Here is an 18,185-nt window from a genome sequence, read left to right as displayed (position 1 = left end):
TGTGTGTGTGTATGGATGGGAGCATTGTGTGTGTGTGTGTGTGTGTGTGTGTGTGTGTGTCGGCCCTGTGATTCTCTGGATGAGCTGGAAATTTACAACACAGGTTTTTACAGTAAGCCCCGGCCAAAAACTGTAATTCTTTCTCCCCTTTTAGCTCCGCAGTTGGGAGACAAGCTTACCCACTTTGGGTTAACTCTATCAAGATGAACAGCATTTGGGCCAGTGCAGTAATCATAATGTAATTTGTTGTGCTCACGGGCCAATTTGTGCCGTTTCAGAGGATATATCCCGTGCCTGGTGGCCATGCGAGAGCATGTCCCGGGGCAAGGCTTTAATTAGGGAAGCTCAAATTTATAGACACTTTGTATTATTTCTGATCTTGAGTGGTTGAGAGGATGACATACTTAAGAGAAGGACGCTGGCACAGGATGAGGAAAAATTTGATAATGAGAAACAAAACTGAATGAAAGGTCATGTTAGGAATTTGTTTACCATTTCATTATCATTTTGAAATCAAAGAGTCCTGCAGTGAAATCAAAGCAGACGCAAATGTCACAGTCTGGAAAGAGTTTATAAAGAGCAGTGAGAGGTATGCACCAGTTCTCTTCAATTTGTTTGGAACAAGAGAAAGCAGTGGAGAGTTAAAGGAAGCTGCCAGGTTGCAGAAAAGAGCAGTGTGTTAGTGTGTTAATGTTCATCTGCTGGTAAAGGCTGCAGCCCCGAGGACGGGGCAACATGTTCCAAATTTATCTGGTTTTGATTTCTGATAAAAAGACAGAGAGTACAAAACATCTGTGGATATGAGGAGGAGGGGGGAAAAAAAATTGGGCCTTTTTTAAATTTTGGCCATAATTAGCTGCACAGCTATTTAATGAGGATTAAAATGTTTTGCCTCAGAGGAGAATCCGATCCAGATATTTCATGAATATGATGACTCAGACTGGAGTGACTAGAGGGCAGAAGAGAGCCGCATTGGTGCGTTTTTAATCCGCCTCAGTGATGTATCGAGTTAAGAGTTTGTACTTTTCCCAGCAGCACTTAAAGCAGTAAAACTTGGTGACGTTCGTGGATTTTAAGGTAATACGAAGACGGATAAGCTTGCTCATCATTTAACACGCATGTGCAAATTATTTTATTTAACCAAAGGCATACAACTCCAAAAATATGAGATAATCCCCGCACATCTGCGATTAGTTTGCCGCAGGTATCAGTGGAAATGTTAACATTACCAGCACGGATAACTTACACAGCCGATGTACTCTACATTTATTCTGAAAGGCCTCCAAGCTTTCGTTCAGCGCACTGATTCTTGAAGCAGTTTCACCCCACAACTGACATCCAAGTCATGACTCAGATGCGACACAGACTGTATTTTCTATGGCCTGTGTGAGTCTTAAAACAAGGGTTCACACTGAGATGCGTTTAGTAGAACGGAGACCTCACAGGGCGCCTGCCCAGCAGCCCTGCGAGCGTTTGAAGCGGGTCCAAGGGGGAAAGCAGTGGCCGAGAAGTGGGGCGGAGGAAGGTTAAGTTATCGACGGTCCGACAGTGCGAGCACTCAGCTGGGCAGCTCTGTAATCAGAGGCTCTGACAGATGCTTTCTCGATAAGAATCCCCCCGAAGCTTTGGAGGAACACACAGGCTGACAGCTGTTTCTATAGTGACCCATTGATGTCTGCGTCTTCAAACGGAGAATGTGAATCCGACAACAAACGCTTGCAGAGTGTGTCTCTTTTTGAAGACGCTGCACGAGTCTTCCTCTCATATATCAGAGCAGGTGACTCTTTGCCGTCATTTGTCTGTATTCTGTAATTCCACCTGAATTTGTGTTCCCCAGGTTTAACGGCCAGAGAGATATTCGTCAAAACCTCTCCTTTGTCTTTACCTCTACCGCACAAGAAGAAATCTTTCGAGGGCTCCACTGGTGTTCTGGTCTTTCCTGAATTGCGGTACTCTCGGGTGTGTTTCATAATGGTACTTGGACCGTTGCAGCCTGATATATCGCACCCGAGGGAGAAACTGCACTCTGCACCAATCTATCAGTCCTGAGTCTTGAGGAAGGCAGAATGATACGCTCAGGCCTCTGCGATTATAACCCCCCCCCCCCAGCCACCTCCATCATATTCAGAGCTGGCTTTAAATTGAGTTCGAGTATGCCTTTTATATATGTTTTTTTTCCACTGACGGGAAACGTCTCGAGTGATCATATACAGGCAACTGTGGTTTTCGCAGATCTTGTTTTTATTGTGATTACTTGAGGAAATGTTGTGTTAGTAAAATATTTTCAGCAGGATTATTTAATTGCAGTTCTTCTGTCATTTGGTAATCTGCTGTATAAACAGGAAAATGTAAGTATATCCGTTATTAGACCACCGGTTTACACACGCTTTATTTTAATAGTTCATTGATATCAACATCTCCTACACGTTCTGATTTGATACATTTATTATTCTAACTGTAATGGTCATTATAAAAAAATTACTCGTACTAATTTTTGCAAACTTTACTTTCTACTTGATACAATAACACTATGGCTCTCGGTTTTTCTTAAGTGGAAAGGAGACAAGGTAATTACCCTTGGGGCAATTAGAGAAAGGGGCTGAGGGAGTAGCAAAGTCATTTTCTAACCCAAACATCCTGGTCCGAGGGGCCGGAGTGGCTGGACAGCCTCCTGGAGGCCGCTGGCTGGCTCGCAGGGAGCCCGATCGCGGGGAAGCAGATCAGGGTTTGTTTTCTTTCTCTGGAGGCCGGCCTCTGAAACTTCTGCCAGATGAAGTGCACCTGAAACTCAGCAGCTCTCCCAGCACCGTCAGCAGAGGGAGTGATTTACTGTACTTGCGCGAGTGAGATCCTGCAGCCGGCTTCATCGCATCGCGAGCGGTGCAGCAGATCAGCCTCTCTACGGCGGCTTGACAGTGTTTGTGTGGCCCTATAAACACGTGAAAGCCACATAATGTTTTCAACCTATTACACTATGCAATAAGCATAAAAACCTGCAATCCACAGGGGGAAAAGGGGGATTCTCAAGAGCAAACGTGGTTCCTGTGGTGAGACATTAGTCTGTACTGTAGCTCTCAATTTTTTAAATACTTAATAATAATTTTTCATTCTAACTTTCAAACCAGTTTTGTCTTTTACGTAAGGAAATGGCACTGATCTCAGAAAGAGATAAAGAAAAAAATGTGAATTTTAGTATTTTACATTACAAAGAGAATATCAAATAAAGATTATATGATAAATAATTATTTTATTAATTTAACTCATGCTCCTGATAATGGCCCAGACCCAGGTGACATTATGGGATTGCTCAGAGAATTAATAAATAGTTATTTTAGCCTTTTTTCCCTTGCTGCTAAATTAAATAGAAAATATTTTTATAGATTAAATAATTGTTTAATTAACTGAAAAAATTGAAGTAACCCTTAGTGACCTCCTGCCATAATTTAATAATTGACTTATTACTTAATGCAAAAGTAAGGTTATTCCAGTTCCTGATACCGATCACAATATAACCCAAAAGCACAAAATGACAATAAAACGTTACGATCATTGAAAAAACACTGGGGCTCAGTACTACGCTGTGTTTAGTGCTTTGTACTTTTGAATGTAGCCTCACGGAATAACAGCCAGATAGACCCGTTAGTAACTGAGGAAGGTGATCTCATCATTTTTATAAGGTCGCCCAGCCTTTTTAGGAAAGGGGAAGTGAGCAGAGAGCGGAGATTACAGTGACAACTCTTACTCTAGCTCAGTTAATAGCAAAACTGTCAAATGATTAATGCCTAAAAGTCACTGGTTTTATCTTCTGTGATGTTAATAAATATTTCCTTGTTTTCTCTGTGTCCGATGAGGCTGAAATATTTGGCGTAGGACATTGCAGTACGTCAGCTTTACTCTGGTAAATGGTTAAACAGACAATAATAGAAGGTATCTTAATTTTAGGATCTGTTTGGGACTGTTAATATACAGTGCACCAACGTAAATGGAGGCATGATTTAAAGGGGGAATGTACAGGATGTGACTTGTTTGCTGCGCCTCGTCTGCCTCGCTACAAAGAGTTCAGACAAACTGATGTGGTCGCTGGGGAAAAAAAAAAAAAAGTACAATAAAGACGAGCAGATGAAAAACAAGAGCTCAGAAAGGGAGTGGCGAGAGGATAAAAGGGGGAGCACGAGACAGCGCCGGCATTGTCCTCGCTCCGCTCTGATCCAGTCGCAGCATTTGATCTGAGAATCACCCCCGAGAGCTGAGTCACACTGACACACTGACAGTACGGGCCAAAGAGAGCAGTTCAGGAGCTTAACGGCTCGTGAGTGATACCCATCAGGGAAGAAACGGGGCGGAAAGCTCTGCGCAAAAAAAAAAGAAGAAAAAATGCTGCATGAAATATTTAGCTTTGTGGGAAAGCGAGAGGGGAAATGGGCGTCTTTGAGTGAAGGTGAATCAAGCTGAGGCGCAGAGAGCCGACTAAACGACAAATGCAATTCATTCATTAGCGTGAGGGAAGCCGATCCCCTCCTTGCCGTAGTTTTATGTGTCGTACATCTTTAAGTTTGTCCTCTAAGAAGAGCTGCAGGGAGAGAAAAAATAGGTAAGTTCACATTTGCATCCACGACTGAGGGAGAATTAGTCTTGGCCTCTTGACAAGAATCTCTAATGAGCAAACACTGGATGACATCATTTTGAGGTTTGCTGGGAATTAGCTTGATTAGAATAACCCTCCACTCTCACCTTGGCCAGGCATCCTCTGCAATCTGCCTGTCAAAGCCTCTCTCAGCTCCTACGGTCTTGGTTTGAGACTTTTCCTCCCACACTGCGGTGCATTTAATGTGGAATAAGTACGTTAAAGAAAAAGCGAGAGCTGGTGCTGACGTTTCGCTCAGCTCCGCTTTGTTATTTTGTTGAATGTTTTTAGCTGCTGGCCCGAGAGGTGGTGGTCTGGTTTATTTGTCACTGTGAGTTTGCACAGTTCCCTCTTTGCAGGGATGAGTGAGACTTGCCATCAGCTCTCTAAAAACAACAAGCCACGCCTGCCAAGCTTCCTAGATAATTAGCGAAGCATTTCACACTCTGCAGAACATCAAAAAGGAAATGGAAAATTGACAAATTAAGCGTGGTCTGTGTGGAGTGGGAGGAGTTTTTCAGGAGGGGGTGGGTTGGTGAAGGTCCAGTGCTGCTCATGGTCACTCTAAAACAACTGTACAACTTTGTCCAATTCACACCGATGAGAAGGGCTGCAGCTTTTTTTAAAGCTCTATTTTCATTCTTATGAGATATTTTTATTATGAATCCATTAGGGCTAATCCATTTACGGCTGTTTATCATAGAGGCCTCATAACTGATTATAAGCACCAAGATAAGCGTGAGAAGAATGTGCTAAATTGTGTTTTAATGCAACCACAGCGTGCCCTGAATCGGATTTTTTCGGGACTCCAGGAATGTTTTTAAAACTGGTTACCGCATTTCCTGGGTGGGTCAGGCGGGCACTTAAAAGGCAATCACACACGAAGTCTTAAATGTGATCAAAAAGGCTTTCGTTAAGTGTTGATTGTGTAGACTTCTCGTTTGTGTAGTCTGCGCCTTGCGAAGAATGCCAGGCCATTCTCATCATTGGGTTCCTCCATAATGTATGCTCTGGCAGAAATCCTCCGCGTGTATTGTGTTTGGCATTTAAAGGGATGCTGATGTTGTTCTTTGGCTGGCTGGTTGCACTCAGTAATAATGTGAAATATGGCAGGAAATAGATTTTTAAAAACAAAATTAGAGTCCAGTGAGATGTGGGTGCTTGGGTGCGCTAATTAAATGTTGGGGTGAGTTTATGGACTTGTTATTGTCACTTTATGGATAATTTTCAGGGCAATTGTAACTGTCTATCACATGGAAATCCTGCCTAGATTAAGTGTTTGTAATAGATTCATACATACAACAATCAGGCATAACTTTATGACCATGACCATGACAGGGGAAGTAAATAACATTGACCATCAATGCAGTGTTCTGCTGGGAAGCTTTTGGACCTAACACTTGTGCGGATGTTACTTAGACATGTAGCACCCACCTAGTCCAGACCAGGCACCCCCACCCCATAGCAATGACACCCAGCAGGATGCAGCCCGACGCAGCCACGCACACAAAAAGGCTTTAGGAACAACTAAAAAAAAACATGAAGAACAAGCACAAGGTGTTGACCTGGCCTCCAAATGCACTAGATCCCAACCTGATCAAGTATCTGTGGGATGATCCACAGAGGCCCCTCCCCTCAAAGGCCCCCCCACTAACAACATCCTGTTGCCAGACACTACAGGACACCCTCAGAAGGTCCATGTCCATTCTCTAATGAGTCATAACTGTTTTGGAGGCACAAGGGAGACCTACACGATATTAGGAAGGTGGTCATAATGTTATGCCTGATTGGTGTATACTGCTCATACAAACTGCACATAAATATGACATGCTCCACATTCATACAGTACGTATTGATTCTGGTCACCACACCTCATTCAGTCATCCTAAGGCCCCGGCCCGTCACATTCAAGCCAACAGAGGGAACTGTCACCGTGTCCGCTGTGGCACTCTGGAGAGTTGAACTTGACTGAAACATATGTCTTCAATTTTAATAGCTCTCCATTCCCCCAGATGGCCTGAAGGGGGGAGGGGTTGCCTGAGAAGCTGCGTTTCATGTAAGAATAATTTGTGCTAAGTAGCTGGGCGATCTGTTTGTTACGCTAGAGCTGACAGTTTGTTTATGTTTCTTGAGGAGTATGATGGATGGGGCAGGAGTTGATGCTAATTAGACTAAATTGTTGCGAAGAATGCTGAGGGTCTGCGCTGCACTGCCGAGGCCAGTTTCCATTGTTCCTGGGTCTTCGCACTTTGGGCGTAATTGAATGGAGCTTGGGCCCATTCATCATGGTGCTGGGTGTCCGGGGCAGGCAGGAAGCAAACGGCTGGACCAGGAAGGAGTAGTTTTCGAGGAGGGACGTGACAGTCGGAAAGAGTCACTGGAGGGAAAAGATGTCACTTTTTTTTCCCCCCTCCTTCTTCTTCAGTCCAATTACGACAGACACAACCTGACTCCAACTGGCCATGAAATTAATGTTTACTCGTGACCAGGGAAGATTAGCGGCTCTTAAACTCCTCCCCTTCAGACATGGTCAACTGCAAAAGATGGCCATTAGGGAGAGTGTCACCGTCGGCTCGCCTCTTTGAAAGCATGTCCCGGCTCCACTGGCTACATGTACATGGACGACATCCTTTAAAGCTGATTGAAATCATTCGGATTAGAGATTCCAACTTAACTGATTTATATGGACGCTAGATAAAATGATCTGACAAGAAATATACGTTCGAGTGCACAGAAACATCAAGTCAAATGAGAAGTTATGAGCCTGAAATTGGCATTAAATTGCATTTCTAAAGTAAAAAAGATCCGCATTTAAGTAGTTGATTACTATTTTGGTCATCCGTTAATAGTTTTAGACATTTTTTAAAGCACAAATATGAAAAAGCTGGTAGTTGCAGGTTCTCAATTTAGACTCTGTGGCTTTTCTTGGCCTTACGAGCTGATTTTCTTTGTCAGACAAAGCAAGATGTAATCATCTGATAGAAATGAAAACAGGATGGCCGTTAGTATTTGTGCCAGCATCTGTGTTTGGTGCCTTGCTCTGTGTTATTTTCAAGTTGTAGGTGAGTCTAACCCCTGTGTGTTTTTTTTTCCTGCTGGAGGAATCTTTCGAAAATGAGGAAAGAAAACAAGTGAGGAAATTAGTTTAAGTAACTGTTAGGTCTCTAAAGACTGCCAGCTATGCTGTTGGCTTCTCTTGACCCATTGTACATGCCGTATGCTGGAAAGCTAACACTATTACATATACACTTGTTTCAACCATTTCCCCTTCTCGCGAACAGTACAGCTGACTGACAATATTTCAGTCGCCAAGCAGTTTAGGAAGGAAAAGGTAATTCCTGCATCCGAGCCAAACGAACATATGTACGTTTCCCAGACCGGACCTCGTACTCGGAGCCTGGCATGTTGCACCGGGTCTGACAATCAAACACGCTTGACCCTCTCAATACGTCCAGCGGTTAACACCCTCACAGTGTTGGTTCGTCAACTCCAGAAACAAGCCTGACACTTCATCTGCAAGTCATTAACCTTAAACACTTGCAGCACAACAATACTGTAAACAAAATGGCGCTGTCACAGTTTCTACGAGTTAAATGTGTGAAGTCCAAGCTAACAGAGAACAGAGCAGGGCGGAGCGGGCTGGACCCTACACATGTTCAGCTTCACACTGGCATGACAAGGATTTATTCCACCCCCCCAAAACTGGAGGTCGGGTTCAACTTGAGTTAACATTGGAGTACATATAGTGTTCTGCTTTGTATGCAAATACATTAATAATATTGGTTATTGATGGATGGTTTCAGCATCTTGGCGTGTTTTGGCCCATTCATCCAGCATCCTATGAACCTGTATGCTTCGGACACACGAAATTTGCATTTACTGATCACATGGATGCAACCAGAAACGAGCATTTACACCTCCACAAGTAAGTTTAGGGATTCCAGCTTACCTGATTGCCATGTCTTAAAGGGGAACTACTGTTTTTTTACAACCTGGACCTTATTTCTGGCATAAAATACGATTAGTTTACTCACCCATATAACTTTTGTGTAATTTGTAGTCAGTCGGGAGATATTTAGATCTGCGTATATCCATATAGTGGGAGTGACTGGGGCACCGAAACGCAGCCTCTAAATAACGCATTATCTGCCGCGAAACTCGTTCATTTCCCCAATAATTTGTTATCATACGCTAGTGCTATTCCCCGTTGAGTCTGGAGTTACCTGTTATCATCATCCGGGGTCTGTAGGTTGACCTACAGACCCCGGATGATGTCTTCTGGCCCGGATGATGTCATCTCTGAGTGCGGCGCGCACCCGCAACGGTCGGTTTGTTTACCTGTAATTTGCGTCGCGGGTGCTCGCTGCGCTCAGAGATGACATCATCCAGGTCAGAAGACATCATCCCGGATGACGATAACGGGTAACTCCAGACTCAACAGGGAATAGCACTAGCGTATGCTAACAAAATATTGGTGAAATTAACGAGTTTCGTGGCAGATAATGTGTTACTTAGAGGCTGTGTTTCGGTGCCCCAGTCACTCCCACTATATGGATATACGCAGATCTAATTGACCTTTGGCTAAGCCCCGCCCTAGAATGTAGATTGACCAATCACAGCCAAGAGAGCTCCCACAGGTGTCCGACACTTTTTCCACAGCGCTCCATTGACTTTAACGCAGGCGTCTCATATTTTCGGTCTCGGCAGGCTATACTGTCGGTATATATCCAGCATCCAGGGTATGGATAAGCCCAATGATGTGCGCGCAAAACCTTGTGGAGCTAACCAAAACATCACCGTTACAGCTTAAGTTGCATAGTTGTTGATACGCTAGCACACGCTGAAGAAATACAACGTTATACGTGCGTAACGTTAGTCCGTTTGCTTCGTAATAACGATTATAGAAGTGAATAGAGACGTACCCAGCTTTGCATGAACAGTGTTGCTCCTTGATATTGATAACAGAGCCTTATAGATAACCAGAAAACCACAGCCCAGAAGAGAATGTCGGACGTAGCAACAGTAACTAAGGGGGGCGGGGCTTAGCCAAAGGTCAATTATCTCCCGACTGACTACAAATTGCACAAAAGTTATATGGGTGAGTAAACGACTGTATTTTATGCCAGAAATAAGGTCCAGGTTGTAAAAAACAGTAGTTCCCCTTTAAGACTGGGGAAGAAAACACAAGTACCCAGAAGAAACCTGTTTTTCACCGAAAGGCCCAATTTTGGTCAAATTTTGGTGCAAGTGAAAGTGCTAGCCATTGAGTGCTAATCAATGTATACTTCGTCATTTTTAGGAAGACTAATGTAAATAAATATCAGAATATCAGTTTTCAGAATATTTTTTTTTATTTCCTTGTAATGGTTGTCCATTTTTGGCGTGGCCTCACAGCTGTCCGGGTCTTTTTGCATGGCGTTTGTATGATCTGGCTGCGTATGCATGGGTTTTCTCCAGCTGCCCCTGCGCTACCACAGTCGAGAAACATGCACGGACGAGGAAGTTGTTGTCAATTAGCTAAAAACACTCATAAAACTCCTTTGAGCACCATTCACAAAGAGCATACTGCACTGAGCTATGAATTAAAATATTATATTGTACTTTGTGTTAGAAATAGTAAGATGGTGATGGCTTTTTCCGGTTGAGTGAAAATGATTGCGGGGGTTTAAATAAACAAAACAGAATCTCTGGCTCGAATAGGCCATAAAAAGGCCAGCCCACCTGATGAAAGTTCTCTTCACTGAGAGGAAAACTTCTGTGTGCACGTATGCCAGAACTGTCAGGTTAGGGAGCCTGGTTTCTTGGCTTGTTAAGGACGCACATGGGTGTGGGTGCGATGCATTGTGGTTTATAGAGGCTTCTGTCGATGGTAGATTGTTACATGACTGAGCCAAAAAAAAATTGGAAATATGTAGAACTGACACCAGAACCTGACATTTAAAGTTTTTTTTTTTCAGTCCAAGAACTCACCAGATACATTTGTGTCTGCAGTGGAAATAGCTCAACGTGACTCAATGCTTTTAATATTTTGGCTCCTTCCCTGGAATATGAAAAATACTCAACCAAACAATGAAATGGAGCAGTGCAAGGTGCATTGCCAATGGTTATTTTTTTTCAGCCGTGTCAGAGTGATTTAGGGAGGATTTTCCCTTTAGCCGTGTTCATGGAGAATTAAATGTTTAAGGCCGCTGTATCTGAAGCTACACGTGTGTCCTCGTTGGCCTTGGACTAAATCCCGCTAAAAATATCTCCAACAGTCTGAACAAAGCTGTATTGTCTCCTGTCTATTAAAAGCAGATGAAGTTCAAGCTACGTTGCTTTGAATTCTGATGCTTTGACATAAAATCAATTCGGGGAGTTTTCAGAGATGAAAAAGCCTTTTGCACAAGAGTTTGTCCTTTCCGTGTTGATTGAATTGCATGTATGTTGTGCTAGGAACCAATACAGTATGGGTGGGATGTGGGTTGGGGATTTCAAGGATTGGGGGGGGTGAGGGGGGGTAGAATGAGGGGATAGAGAGAGGAAGCGAGTTAGCCTCGGATGGGCGAGAGTGAAACCTGAGCATGATTGAGTTAGGGGAAAGGAGACAGGAGCCCTGAGGCTGCCAGTCAGATGCTGTGTGTGTATACACGGCGCTCTTGTCATGCTGCCCTGTTAGCATGGGGAGATTGTGATGGAGTTATCTGGCTTGGCCCTAAAAACGGCTTGTCATCTTGTGTATACACAAAGAGGTAGCGTTAGTCTGTGTGTATGCTTGTACGGTGCCAGCAACATTACTCACAGGCCTTTTGGGACACTAGCAAAGCCTCGCCTGGTTCCTTTCCCTCTCAGTGGAAATATACTCATTGCATCCTCTGAATTCTCAGAAGATGAAGGTTACACAAACAGTGATGGAAATTAGGTCTTAGAGGGTTAAACTATTACCTTTCTTGTGGGATTCATCCTCACCTGCTTTTCAAATGGTCTGTGACACGGCTGAGAATGGGAATGCATTAAACTGCCCCTACATAAAAAAAAGAACGAGCTCTTGCTGTTACCAAAGTTTAAATAATGTCATTTTTGTCGCCATTCAGAATATATTCTTATGTCTTGCCCTTTCCATCCTGCACACTGTGCACAGTGTGCAATATGCAGTTTAAACTGTGGGAAAAAAATGTCCCAAACTGAACACAGTATGGAGCCCCTGCTTCACACTGCACCAGCACTAAGCAAAAGCAGATGTTATAAAGTTTACAGAAATCAGAACATTATTTTCCTGTTTCCATTGCATTCTTCTAAACACTTAGTGAACAAGCTTTGAAGTCACCCAAGAAATCTAGTCTGCGGGAGAAATGATAGGATCTCCTGGAGCAATGGAGCCGGTGAGGAGGGAGGGAGGTCTGCGAGAAGGAAGAGGGGGATGAGGAGGAATCTTGAAGGGGGAGGAGGGGGTTCGATGAAGAATAAGAGGTGCTTCTAATGTCTAGATTCCACTTTCACATATGATTTTAGCGTCTGATCAGGACCAGTTAGCACATCTTGAGCTTTTTCTCAAACTTTTCCTGAAGGCCTGATGTGATCTAGGATGTAGGGGGAGATTAGTTGTGTTTAGGCAGGTCTGCTGTGGGTCTGATCATAACAGCAGATAAATCCCACTGACTGTGTTAGATAGCCTCACCGCAGGCAGTGTCCCGGACTGCCAGGAGCCCACATTAGTTCTCTGTAATGCATAGCCAATTTTATAATAGACCTTCCAACTACATGAGTAATGTTGCTGCCTGGCAGGCATGACCATTGGAAGCCTTCACAGACGTCCCCTATCCTGCATCTATCTTGCACCTAACCTGCATTAGTGCTGCCTTAGCAGTGGCCGCAGCCTGTTCTTCCTTACATGTTCTCAAATATCTCAACAGTCATGTTTGGTGTAACGCAAAACGTGTGTGTGTGTGTTGATCAAAGTGGTCGCAACTTCATTCCTTACATCCCCGGATAAATAAATTCTCATTCTGTAAACATTTCCTTTAAGGGATAGAGAAGCAGCAGTGCGGCAAGCTTTCAATAAAAAGTGTGACTTGTAAGATGGCTACATCTGCAGCGCATTAGAGTTCAAGCACGCTCTCGCAGGTTAACTCACTCTTCATGTTACCTCGAGTGACTGAGTCTCCTGAGAAGCAAATGGATTGCAGCGGGCTTTGCTGCAAAGCACGCTGAAGAGCTTCATCATCTTACGATGCATCAATGTCACCATCACTTGGTTTTGATTTAACTGTGCAAATCACCCTTGTTACCATGTATTACGAACGCAGGAGAATACAAATGCCTTGTCCCTCTCCTCAAGCGTTCCAAGCCAATCTGCCTCCTCTCAGCCCTTGTTGTGCGCTAACACAATGTGACATATGAATCATACACACAATGCATGTCTTTAGCCGACCTCTAAAGACAGGACCTCACAGGACAGCTTCTCTGGTGTTTCCTGCTCTCTCATCTTCAAGGCTTAGTAGAGACATGCATTCCGCCTCTCTGCGCATAATTCAATAGAGAGTTTGACAATCACAATTAGGGCGGAGGCAGAGTAGCCTGGCAGCTTTCCTCTTGGTAATATGGAATTACAAAACTGTGCCCGTTTACCCACCCACATGTGGTGGGTCCATGCAGTGATGCATCTTTGTTGGGCTTGACCCAAAAGACCCCCCCTCTGCAAAACAAAGTGCCTGCAGAGAGAACTGGAAGATTGCCAGGTTGGATTGCCACTGAAAACCCATGAGAACTTCTCTGGGACTGTGAGCCTTAAAGATTTCTACATGTGTGTGAGTAGGTAAGGGGTCTACCTCAGAGTCTGATGGGAGGGGAAAGGATGATGTATATGTATAAAGTAGACCTGCAGGTATTTCCGTCTAGGAGGCCTTTTTCTTGCCCCCCTCTTTGTTTGCCTTGTTTCTTCTCCACACGCTCCATTGTTTTCATTGGCTGCGCGGCCGATGATGCTGCAACCCTGGAAAACGGCTGGTGTGATTTTTACAGGAGGACAGGGAACATGGGTCATAAAACTTGCCTCTATTTTCCACAGCCAGAAAAAAAAACTTGCTCCCCCTCCTCTCTTTCACCTTCCCTGTCAAAGCACAAGACCTCTGTGGGAAGTCTGTAATGTACGGAGAGTGAAGATGTGCTCTAGCCGACACACACACACACACACACACACACACACACACACACACACACACACATTCTGTAAAGGAGGTCTTACTTGAGACATGTGCGAAAGCACCTCCCCGAGAAAACCCGCAGACGGATGGTTCGTGACGTGATGTCGTCATCTGAATATTTTTCAGTGCTTTTGGTCGTTTTGGTGCTGTTATAGGCAGCGGAGGGAATCTCGGGGGGCTGTAGAACAACAAGCAGCCTTCCTGGTCTCAGATCCCTCGGGAGAGGGGAACCCGCAGCATTCCTCCCCAAGACATAGACGGCTTCACCCGGCCAAACAGGAAGGCTGTCCATCTTTGTGCATACACATTCAGACGCTGTTAAAACCTGTTTTGAGCATAAAGTAAATCCAATGCGAAGAAAAGGTTGTCTTTAGCCATGCTACCGCTGCAGAAACTTTCAAGGAGCCTGTACGGTTTCATTACAGAAACCAGGGTCTAAAGCAATTTCCAGGGAAATTATTTTATTCCTCAAAAGTTCCTTTTGTAGAAGTACTTTTCAAATATACAGGAACTTTGAGGCTGGTGCTCAGAGGGCTGAACATTTCTGATTGCTTGGTTTTAAGAGTCAATCACAGTCGATCTCTGCAGTGGCTTATAAAATAGGTCTTGCATTTTGGTCATTTTTTGCATTTACTCCTCTTTTCCAGTCTTCTGAATAACCACCACCTAATGAACTAGAGTGGAGCAGGTTGTTGTATAGCCACATTCAAAAATGACTCATTAAACCAGCAGTTTGTCATACATGAGCGGATTAATTTGCCTAATCCTTGTGAGTATTTAGACTGTGGTGAAAGTGCAGACAACCAGCAGTCTGAAGAAATCCTTTAGTTTATTTAAAGAAGTTCCTGGGACTCACAGTTTTGGCAACTTGGAGGCGTTTTCATATCATCCGAAATATTGGAAGACATTTTATTGACTTTATTACTTTAGTCAAAGCTGAAGTAGTGGTCGAGGCAGTGTGTACGTCTCTGTGTGAAGCCCTAGAGTGTTAACATTCCCATGTGCTTGACCTTACACACGGGTCAAACTGACCAATAAGGATTTGCCTCTCCTCTTCTTGTGTGTGTGTGTGCATGTGCTGGCCTGTTTAGGATACTAGTCAGACGTCTGCCACAGGAAACCTCTTCCGCTGCATGCTGTTTTTGGGTGTGAATAAGGCGAAAACATGGGGTGAAAGATGGCCCTCTAGGACCCGAGCCAAGCCATGAAAGTTTAAACAAATATGGAAAGGAGGGGGGGGGGGATAACCCTGGTGGTCTGCGGACCCCCCCATCTCAGCTGATGTTTTCTCTATCCTCTACCCTTGTTTGTACAACAGTGCACAGTGTTGTATGATGCCCCAGTGGCCCAGTCTCAAAGTTTGCTTCGAGAATACACTACTGTATATTCACGATGAGCTGGTATGAATTAGGCCTAATTCCATGCAGTCACAGGTTTCTAAGTTTAGACAGATACTCTTAGAGGGGTGGCCCGAGCCAGGAAAAACATACACTAATATAGTTATGTACACACTTGTTTCCATAGAGATGATCCAACCTAAACCGCCACATAAACGTGATTTTCGCGCTGCACTTCTTTATCCTGTCACGATTTTGGTCAGGCAGACTCGTGGGGCAAATAAACGCCTTGTTATGTCACACACATTAAAAGAGAGTGATGTGTTACAAAACAGTAGTTTGTACAATTATAGCAGTGTGCCATGCGATCAGTGTCAAACATTATTCATTTCCCGTTTCTCTCTCTCCCAAAAAAAAAAGAAGTAAATGCTCAGTGTTATGTTTTCCACTTTAGTGCACCATTTTCAACTTTAAAAACTGCTCATGCGTGGTAAACATCTGAAATTAGTTGCTGTTGAAGAATCCATTCACACCCTGCATTCCAGCCTTAATGTCCAACTGCTTTTCTCGACGTAATTAAAAACAGACCAATTTGCTTCTCAAAAATTTAGCACCATGTTTTTGCTGCATGTACTTGGGCCTCGGGATTTGAATCCACTCTCCACAGGGTGAGATTTTCATGCATCTCTGCACCACTCATTAGTATAGTATTAAGGTATGTTGTTGTAGGTACCTTCCCACACGTGTTAGCAGCTATGTGTCCCAATGTCAGTAATCCTACAATCCATAATTTATATGGATGTTTATATATATGTTTGAATATGTTTGAATTTAGTTGCTAAATGGATGAGATTGATCATCTGGAATTGGCCAAATTGTATGGTGGTCCCATTTAATGAAGACCCCTGTATGTGTTTATATGCTGATTGACGTGAGTTTGTCTCACTGCTCTATATCTAGTTTCTGGTTCCCACAGCATGTGTATTTTTTACCGTGATTAAATTCAAGCCAGTTGCAGCATAATGGTAGCCTGGTGTAACCAAACTGGGTCTGGTAAAATGCCATTGGGATTTCATTATTGGGCGTGTTTCAACCAATACAGAAGGAGGGGGGGGAAAAAAAACCTCTGAACCCAACTGGATAGTCCTACACCCAATCAGAGCTATTTTGTTAGGCCAAGGCACATGACTGCGTCACTGTGACTCTTCTGTCCATCCCCACGCAGAGCCTGCCCGCATTATCAGTTAGAATAGAATAGAATAAAACTTTATTGTCCACCGGGGTGGAAATTTGTCTTCGGCTCACCAACACAGAAGACAGACAGTAATAAAATACAAAAGTTGACATAAATACAGGCACACAGCATTGCATTGACATAATAATAAATACAGTAAAGCAGTGGATGGCAGTTCAAGTCACTGTACATTGATTGGTCACTTAGTTGTGTTAAGAATGCCAATGGCGTTAGGGATAGAGACTTTTTAACAACCCCCTTGGCCAATGGAGTGACCCCAGATTTGGGTGAAATTTCCCACAGTGGAATTTATAAAAGACATTGTATCTGTGTATGCTAAAATTTACATTTGAAAGCCAATATGGACCTTTCCAACCAATTTTAGGACTATTAGTTAAATAATAATCTTACTGATGTACTGAGTGCCATTGTTTGGACTTCCAACCGGTTTATAGAAGACATATAAAGACGTGAATCAGGCCGGAACGCAACTTTTCTTTTGGTTAAGATGGACGTCTAAACAGTGGATTAACAACTCCATCATGGTGACTGGAAGACATTAATAAAGCTGAGTTTGCTAGATTTTACTTTATTAGACTGTCAAGCAATACATTAGCCTAAAACTTCCAGCACTCGGGTTACTTTGTTTGTTTCGTGTTTCAGCCCGCATCAACAGGGTGATTCACGGTAGATTTGTTTGTTTGGTTCGTGGTTCAGGCCGCATCAACGGGGCGAACCATGGTAGATTTGTTTGTGTCGTGATTCATAAAAGGACTAGGCTAATTATTGAAATATTACTTGTTGTCTAATATTAATGGTGAGAAATGGTGAGAAAAACGGGTGCAGTGTGCACGTGGAGGGGGGTGACTCCAGGATGCTGGAATTCACTGTTAAGCCTTCTTGAGGTGTCGTGGGCCTAACTTAACGAAACATCGGTGAAGGGAGGTGCCCACTTGAAAACCCCAATGACATGCTGCATACTGCTGTTGTTTAGGCTAGGTTCCTGATGTCTTCATATTGTTTGGTAGCTATGGTTAGCTGCTGAGCGGGCCATACAAGCCAGCAGCGTTAGGTTAGCTTATGTTTCACAATGTTTGAATTATCCTCTGCTGCTCTGTGGGCCTACAAGCCAGCAGCATTTACTTAGTTTAGTTAGATTTTAGGTTAAGCGAGCCAGTAGCATTTGGATAGCTTATATTTCACAAGGTTTGAGTTAGCGTCTGCTGCTGAGCGGGACATACAAGCCAGCAGCATTTACTTAGTTCATTTAGATTGTAGGTTAAGCATCATATCACATGACTGTAGGTTTGTTAGGGTTTCTCAGCTGGACAGGGCCTCTAAATGTGTTTTGCCTGGGATTTTGGCACAAGGGATTGTAACATCTAATCCTGTGTTTTAATGAATGTCATGCTTGTTAGGCCAGTTTCAAATAGTACGTTCTGCATATTGTCGTCTTTGCTGAAGTCGGGTGTTCCCATAAAGCTGACATCTTTGTCTTGTTGACTTGATTTAACAGTTAAGGTCAACTCAGAGGGATGTCGTGTGCCCTAGATGACATGGTGCGTATTTCCGCATTTTGACAGTGCAATTAAGTATACTACCAGAATGTGTTGGCAAAATGTATTTCGCAGTTTACTTTAATAACACAAAAAGCACAATTACCTACTAAATGAACAACTCGGGTAAAGCTCTAAACTGTATTATCTTCTTAATAGTATCAGAACATAAATGTTTGGGTTGTTATCCTTTTAAATTAAGATTAAAATTTGTATTTTTCAAACTGGTTGAAGCACTGTAAAGGTTCAAAT

General features: G+C 43.4%; 1 protein-coding gene across 1 annotated transcript in view; it reads left to right on the top strand.

Moving 5' to 3' along the window:
- slc25a21 (solute carrier family 25 member 21) overlaps positions 1-18,185 on the top strand; it is an 89,268-nt gene that overhangs the window by 12,849 nt on the left and 58,234 nt on the right. The gene's annotated exons all lie outside the window — the stretch shown is intronic.

The sequence above is a fragment of the Chelon labrosus genome (genome assembly GCF_963514085.1).
Source record: "Chelon labrosus genome assembly, chromosome: 20".
In the NCBI taxonomy this organism is placed as follows: Eukaryota; Metazoa; Chordata; class Actinopteri; order Mugiliformes; family Mugilidae; genus Chelon; species Chelon labrosus.
This window is presented reverse-complemented; position numbering and strand designations above follow the sequence as displayed.